The sequence below is a fragment of the Simochromis diagramma genome, unplaced genomic scaffold (genome assembly GCF_900408965.1).
Source record: "Simochromis diagramma unplaced genomic scaffold, fSimDia1.1 OVJJ01000680.1, whole genome shotgun sequence".
In the NCBI taxonomy this organism is placed as follows: Eukaryota; Metazoa; Chordata; class Actinopteri; order Cichliformes; family Cichlidae; genus Simochromis; species Simochromis diagramma.
This window is the reverse complement of record NW_024387470.1, coordinates 1551418-1559255: the sequence shown is the minus strand read 5'-3', so window position 1 is coordinate 1559255 and position 7838 is coordinate 1551418.

Below are 7838 nucleotides of genomic sequence, written 5' to 3'. Positions count from 1 at the left end.
CTCTCAGTACAAATGGAATGTCCAAGGAACTCAGTGAAGACCAAGGAAGTAAAACTGTAGATTTACACAAGTTGGGAAGGTTTTTTGGATGGTTTAAAAAGTACTTTTAATTACTCTAGGAACAACAAGTAAGCCTGCAGTGCGAGAGCGAAGTGCTCTAATGGGTGATAAGATAAGATGGGGCCTGATTATTTAAGACCTTGTATGTGAGGAACAGAATTTTGAATTCAATTCTGGATTTAACAGGGAGCTAATGAAGAAAAGCCAATATAGGAGAAATATGCTCTCTCTTTCTAGCCCCTGTCAGTACCCTTGCTGCAGCATTTTGGATTAACTGAAGGCTTTTCGGGGAGTTTTTGTTACATCCTGATAATAATGAATTACAGTAGTCCAGCCTGGAAGTAATAACTGCATGAACTAGTTTTTCAGCGTCACAGTCTACAATCTACAGTTTTTCAACTAGTTTTTCAGCATCACTCTGAGACAGGATATTTCTAATTTCAGAGATGTTGCGCAAATGGAAGAAAGCAGTCTTACATATTTGTTTAATATGTGCATTGAAGGACATGTCTTGGTCAAAAATGACTCCAAGGTTCCTCACAGTGTTACTGGAGGCCAAGGTAATGCCATCACGTGTAAGAATCTGTTTAGATACCATATTTCTAGGATTTTCAGGGCCGAGTAAAATAACCTCAGTTTTATCTGAATTAAGAAGCAGAAAGTTAGCGGCCATCCAGGTCTTTATGTCTTTAAGACATTCCTGCAGTTTAACTAATTGGTGTGTGTTATCTGGCTTCATAGATAGATAGAGCTGGGTGTCATCTGCATAGCAGTGAAAATGTATGCTATGTCTTCTGGTGATGCTGCCTAATGGAAGCATGTATAATGTAAACAGAATTGGTCCTAGCACTGAACCCTGTAGAACTCCATAATTAACCTCAGTGTGTGAAGAGGACTCTCCATTTACATGCACAAAATGGAGTCTATTAGATAGATATGATACAAACCACTGCAGTGCAGTACCTGTAATACCTACAGCATGTTCTAATCACTCTAATAGAATATTATGGTCAACAGTATCGAATGCTGCACTAAGGTCTAGCAGGACAAGCACAGAGATGAGTCCACTGTCAGAGCCCATAAGAAGATCATTTGTAACCTTCACTAAAGCTGTTTCTGTGCTGTGATGAGCTCTGAAACCTGATTGAAACTCTTCAGATAAACCATTCCTCTGCAGATGATCTGTTAGCTGTTTGACAACTACTCTTTCAAAGATTTCTGATATGAAAGGAAGGTTGGAGATTGGCCTATAATTAGCTAAGACTGCTGGGTCTAGAGATGGCTTTTTAAGTAAAGGTTTAACTACTGCCAGCTTGAAGGCCTGTGGTACATAGCCAATTATTAGAGATAGGTTGATCATATTTATGATTGAAGCATTAATTAATGGCAGGACGTCTTTGAGCAGTTTTGTGGGAATGGGGTCTAAAAGACACGTTGATGGTTTGGAGGAAGTAATTACTGAAGTTAACTCAGAAAGATCAATTGGAGAAAAAGAGTCTAAATAAATATCAATGGTACTAAGAGTAGCTGTAGATAATATTACATCTGTGGGATGATTATTGGTAATTTTTTCTCTAATGATTAAAATTTTATTTGTGAAGAAGTTCATGAAGTCATTACTAGGTAAAGGGATGGTTGGCTCAAATAGTAAGATGTTCTAGCTTTGCGGAGGGCTTTCTTATAAAATAACAAACTATTTCTCCAGGCTAAATGATGATCCTCTAAATTTGTGACACGCCATTTCCTCTCCAGCTTACGAGTAATCTGCTTTAGGCTACGTGTTTGAGAATTATACCACGGAGTCAGGTACTTCTAATTTGAAGCCTTATTTTTCACAGGAGCTACAGTATCCAGAGTCGTATGTAGTGAGGAGGTAAAATTATTAACAAGATAATCGACCTCTGTTGGGGTAGCGTTCAGATAGCTGCTCTGCTCTATGTTGGTACAGGGCATTGAAGATGATAACAGTGGGTGGATTATAGTCTTAAACTTAGTTACAGCGCTTTCAGAAAGACATCTACTGTGATGAAGTCTACTCCCCACTGCTGTGTAATCAGTTATTGTAAATGTAAATGTTATCAGGAAATGATCAGACAGGAGAGGGTTTTCAGGAAACACTGTTGAATGTTCAGTTTCTATGCCATATGTTAAAACAAGATCTAGAGTGTGATTAAAGTGGTGGGTGGGTTCTTTTACATTTTGAGAGAAACCAATTGAGTCTAATAACAGATTAAATGCCATGTTGAGGCGGTCATTTTTAGCATCTACATGGATGTTAAAATCACCCACAATAATTCTTTTATCTGAGCTGAGCACTAAATCAGATAAAAAGTCTGAGAAATCAGACAGAAACTCTGTGTAAGGCCCAGGTGAACGATAGATGATAACAAATAAGACTGGGGTTTGAGTTTTAAAGCTGGGGTGCATCAGGCTTTCAAATGAATTAAATGCCTGTTTTGATCTTTGGTTGATAAATAGGCTGGTGTGAAAACTTGCTGCCACACAGCCCCCTCTGCCTGTGCTTCAAAGTTTCTGGTAGTTAGAATGACTCGGGGGTGTTGATTCGTTTAGCCTAACATAATCATCCTGCTGCAACCAGGTTTCTGTAAGGCAGAGTAAGTCAATTTGTTGATCAATTATTAAGTCATGTACTAACAGAGACTTGGAGGAGAGAGACCTAATGTTTAATAATCCACATTTCCTGGGTTTGAATCTGTGTGGAGTCTGGATGTTCTCCCCGTGTCTGTGTGGGCTCTCTCCTGGTACTCTGGCTTCCACCTGTTGTCCATGTTCTAAATTGGCTGTGAATGTGAATGGTGGTCTGTCTTTTTGTGTTAGACTGGTGACCTGTCCAGGGTGTACCCTGCTTCTCACTCCATGACAGCTGAGAAAGGCTCCACCCCAACCGTGACCCTGAATTGAATGGATGGGTCATTACCAGAGCTATTTTCTTGTAAAAAACAAACAAACAAACACCCGAAAGCATGATCTGATTTTTTTTGTATTAAAAACAGGAATGTCAATTTATTTTCTGTTTCCATCACTTTCCACAATACTTCCTTCAATTTGCTAAGTTCCACACTTTTACCACGCAATGTTCCACTGAAAATAATGTAATTTTAGCAACATTAAATTACACAGTAAGCTTAGCTGCTCTGGTGTGATGCCAGAAAAACAAAGATGCAATGTGTAGTACAGCTTCACCTTGAAAACCTTGTGCATGGATAGAAAAAGCTGCCTGCCCTTATGGGGACTTCAGGCTATCTGGCGAATAAACTCCTTAGCACCATAAGAAAGGAGGAGAAGAGGGAACAACCCTTGTCAGACAGCTGTGTCCCTGACAGACAATAGATGGCCAGGATCCATCTGGATGCAGCAGCCCTGGACCAACATGATGTATACATCTTCACTCGCCAATGGGATCCATCAATCCCTCTCTCACCATGGGGACCAGGAGTGACATGTAGCCTATACCACCAGAGCCCTAATCTACTGAAAAAAATGAAATGCATTAATCTGGATGTGAACAGGTAATTGGTTTGAAATGTTTTACATTTTTTCTCAGTAGTGTTTGTGTTTTCCTTAACTCTGATCATTTCTTGTGCCTTCACTGTAACCAGGAGAATACAATGAGAAATTCAGTTTAAAAAGGCATTCACACACATTCATAGTCTGATAGATGCAATGCAGAGTTAGTATCTTGCCCAAGGATATTTGGCATGCAGACTGAAGCAGCCAAGGATCGAACCACCAACCATCTGAGTAGATGACCTGCTCTATCGCCTGAGCTACAGCCACCCCACCACTGGCTCTCACGGGCAGATGTTCCCCTGTTTGACAGAACACAGTGACCTGATGAGTTTTTTCATAGATATTTCTCTCAATAGAAGACTACAATCACCTGAATCCTGTAATAAAAGACAATGTCAATTTTGACATGACTTAACGTTATGAGTAGTGAACCTTTAAGTACATATGACGAATGTAAGATTGTAAATGAAAGGAAAAAAATCAAAAGTGTGGAAAATGCTACAGTCTATGTGACAGGTGCTTTGCAGTGGTGATTCTAAAATCAGTGAGGACTTAAATGAGTCCTCCACAACGTGAAAAAGATTTATGCCAAGTAATTTTACACAGCTGGAGCAGCTCCTTTGAAACTGATTGGTAATTTTTATCTAAAATGTTGAGTTGACTTCATGAGATGACCTGTCAAAACACACTCAAACAAATAAAATCTAACTATTGTTGGTTTTAAAGAATCTTATTTAGTTGAATTTACTGAATAAATTTGTTTTATTTAAGTTTACTTTAGTCATTTGTGTTATTTACTCATTTGGCAGGTTAACTCAATGGCATGCTGTTGAGTCAGTTCAACATGTTAGAGTTAAATGCAACCAGTTTTTTTAGGCGTTTTTGGTGGAACCACTTGACATAACTTTTTTAAGTAAATACAAAAAAGTATATTGAAACACTGAGATTTTTCTGTTTGTTTCATGTATATAAAAAGAAAATAAGACTGTACGAGAGCTGTGAGTGTGGTTGCTGGGTAGTGCTGATGAGTGGGAGGTTACACTTGGTCAAGCTGTCTTTGTAAGTCACATGACTTATTTGTAATATTTAGATTACTACACTATTTATTCAAAAAAGAATCAAACGACTTGAAATGAACAAATTTTATTGGAAAACTTCCAGTAAAACTAAATAAAAATCTAAAACTCTGTTCACCTGGTGTTTAAAATGGTATTTACAATTTCATATCGTCCTTTAAAAAGACCCTAGTTGAGTGTTTACAGCATCCATCCCTAATCTTCTCTTTTAAAAAAAAAATCATGGGCAACCTTGTCAGCCAAGCAGTGGAGATGCAAAGAGGAATTGGGGGAATGGCCTTGCTACAGCACCATTCTGAATATGTTAACAGTGCTGCTTCCCTTGAACTGTCACAACTTGAAAATCCACCGTGTTAAGAGCTTCACACGCAGGCAGCCATGAATATCTGCTGGTTTCCACAGACTTAGCTGGGGAGGCTCTTAAAAAGCACTTGTTGTAATACATGACCAATTTCCCGGCAGCGAGTGTAGGGGAGTATTAACATCTCCTCAGCCTGGTTCGGCTTTAATGTGATGGAGATGTTATTAGAGCCATCGCCGGCCCAAATGAATGGCCAGTGGAAGCACCACAGCGGGAGGGAGGGGGGAAGGGGCCACATCGACCTTGGCCTCACCAAGGACAAGGACACTTGTGCTCATAAAAAGGGGTGGTCCAATTGTTCACACTAGCCATGACTGCTGAGCCAAGCCTTGGAGTCAGGCTTACATGTCCATATGCCCAGTTAGTCAGCTTCTATTTCACACTTTTTTTTTCAATAAAATGCCATGACATTTTTTTTTTTACATTTGTATATGCCATAGCTCAGTCTGCCCAGCATTTAATGATCACAAGCCTTTCATTTGGCCTCTTTGTTCTATAAATACATCAATAAATGTCACAAATTCAAGGATAAAATGTTTGAAAGTATATAAAGAGAATGATTTTGAGAAATGATAAAAACTATATAAAAAATATGGAATCACATCATTTAAGAAATCTTTAATACATAGTGACATATATGTGGATTGCTCTGTGAGTTTGGAGATTATCTTATGCTATAAATTGGCTTTAATAGCTCTGGCGAGCCATGTGATTAATTTGGCTGTCCTGCATTGTTGTGGCAAGCAATTCTTCCTGTGTCAAGAGGTGCTCTCGTCTTTGAACATTTATCTTGCCTCCCTGCTCCTTTTAAGTGTAATTATTTCACCTTAATTAGAGGTGAATCATGCTTAGTAAACACAAAAACACGGTCTCTTCAGATTAATAAACCGAGGTAATGCGTTAGGCACGGGGAGTCGGTTTGAATGAGCTTTGGCTCTGCTCCAATTTGGGCATGATTCTCATTGTGCAGCAGCTCCCAGCCTTGACGAAAGTGACCAGTGAGTAGCAGTTGAGGACAGGATGGCTGGGCGCGGTGAAGATACAGCAGAAAAGGAGTTCGGGCCTGTGTCCAACACTGAATTCTGCTATTGTTTCAACACAAAAACATGTTGTTCTTTGGTGTCTGCTATTAATAATACATTGGCTAAAATCTGTAAGTCAGATACAGTAGAACAAGGCATGAGCCACCTTTTTTTAAAAAAAAAACAAATAGCTTGTGTAGTTTTTAAATGCTGTTTTATTGTTTGTTTCCTTTATTGCTTTTTATTTTACGTGGAATCAATTATACATATAAAATATACATACTAGTGAAATTTGGTTCAGTTCTTCAAAATACTTTTATTCTGTCCCTTAAGCCAGTCAATTTCATGTATTATTTCATTTTAAATAATCGCTAGATAAATGTAGACTGAAATTCTTGCTATCGCTCCTTAATGCATGTAACTATATCATCAAACTGAAAAGATAAAATGCTCTAATATTTACTTTCAGCTGCTATGTGGAGGGAGGGTGCAGAAGTAGGGAGGGGGAATCTACTCTCCCAGCAACTAATTACTTAAGCAGTTGTCAAAGGTTTGAAGCTCGCTCTTGAATTCCAATGAACACTGCCCATGGACAGCGGTGGTTTTGCATATATTATGAATATTTCAGCTTCTCCCAGTAACCTTGGTGTCGTTTGGCAGATAGGTGCTGGCAGAGAGCCATTTAAAAGCTTCTCTTTTGCAGAAGGGAGGAGACAGGGTATTAAGCTTTATCTATACTTGACATTTCCAAGCATTTGTAATTAATTCATATAGAAAATCTTTGCCCGCTTCATCTAAATGACTGGCCATGAAAAGCAAAAGGTAACTATTTGTTGGCTTTTCATTATTGTTTCTGTGAAAGGACACTAGACACAAACCCAACTGGTGCATGTCAAAATTACACATCAAGACAGCCTCATAATGCAAATAAAAAGGAAATTATGCAAAACAATTTACCACATATCTTCTCAAGCACATATAGATGTCTCTGTTTACACATGCTGTTCAAGATTCAAGGTGAGAGATCACATGCAGTCAGGCTCTGAATACAGGCACAGAGATTTGAGATTCTGAGTGTGAATAAAGATGCACATGTAAACCTTTTGAAAAGTTTAGTGTGAAAGTGCAGCTAGGTGGACAAAACTAGTCTGCATGTCACTACGCCTGGTTTGTGTGTATATATACCTGTGTATCACATCGTTTCTATAGTTCTTTGAGTACTGAGTACTGTGACATGATATAAGCCTGGGGATATCTGCAACAATCTGGCCTTGCATATACTATTTCTGTAGTGCTTGTATTCCAGAAATGGTCACAAGCAAGACATCATATCCACTTTAACAGATGATAGCTAACAGTTTTGAAAACAGCGCAAAACATTCTGAGAAGCCTCCACAGCTAACATGATTTCACATAAAAATTTAACTGGTTAAATAGCTGTTAATGTGTATAGCAATGTATTACTTTTTTATTATGCATGTTTATCACCGGATAATAAACATGCATATCTGGTTTTTGTCACCTTGGTAGGGTCTCCCATGGCAAATGGATCCAGGTTGAAGGACCAGACAAAGAGCGATTCAGAAGACCCCTATGAGTGAAAAACCTAGGCAACAGTTGACCCTTCCTTGTGATAAGTTTACCCGGGCATCGCCCTGGAGCCTTTCTTTGTGATTTTTTTATTTTTTATTTTTTTAACGTTTAAGTCATTTTTAGTTTCTTTTTTGTCTGTTTTAGAGGGGGATACAGTCTCTGAGGTGATGGGGTTTTGAGGGGATAATGGGAGGA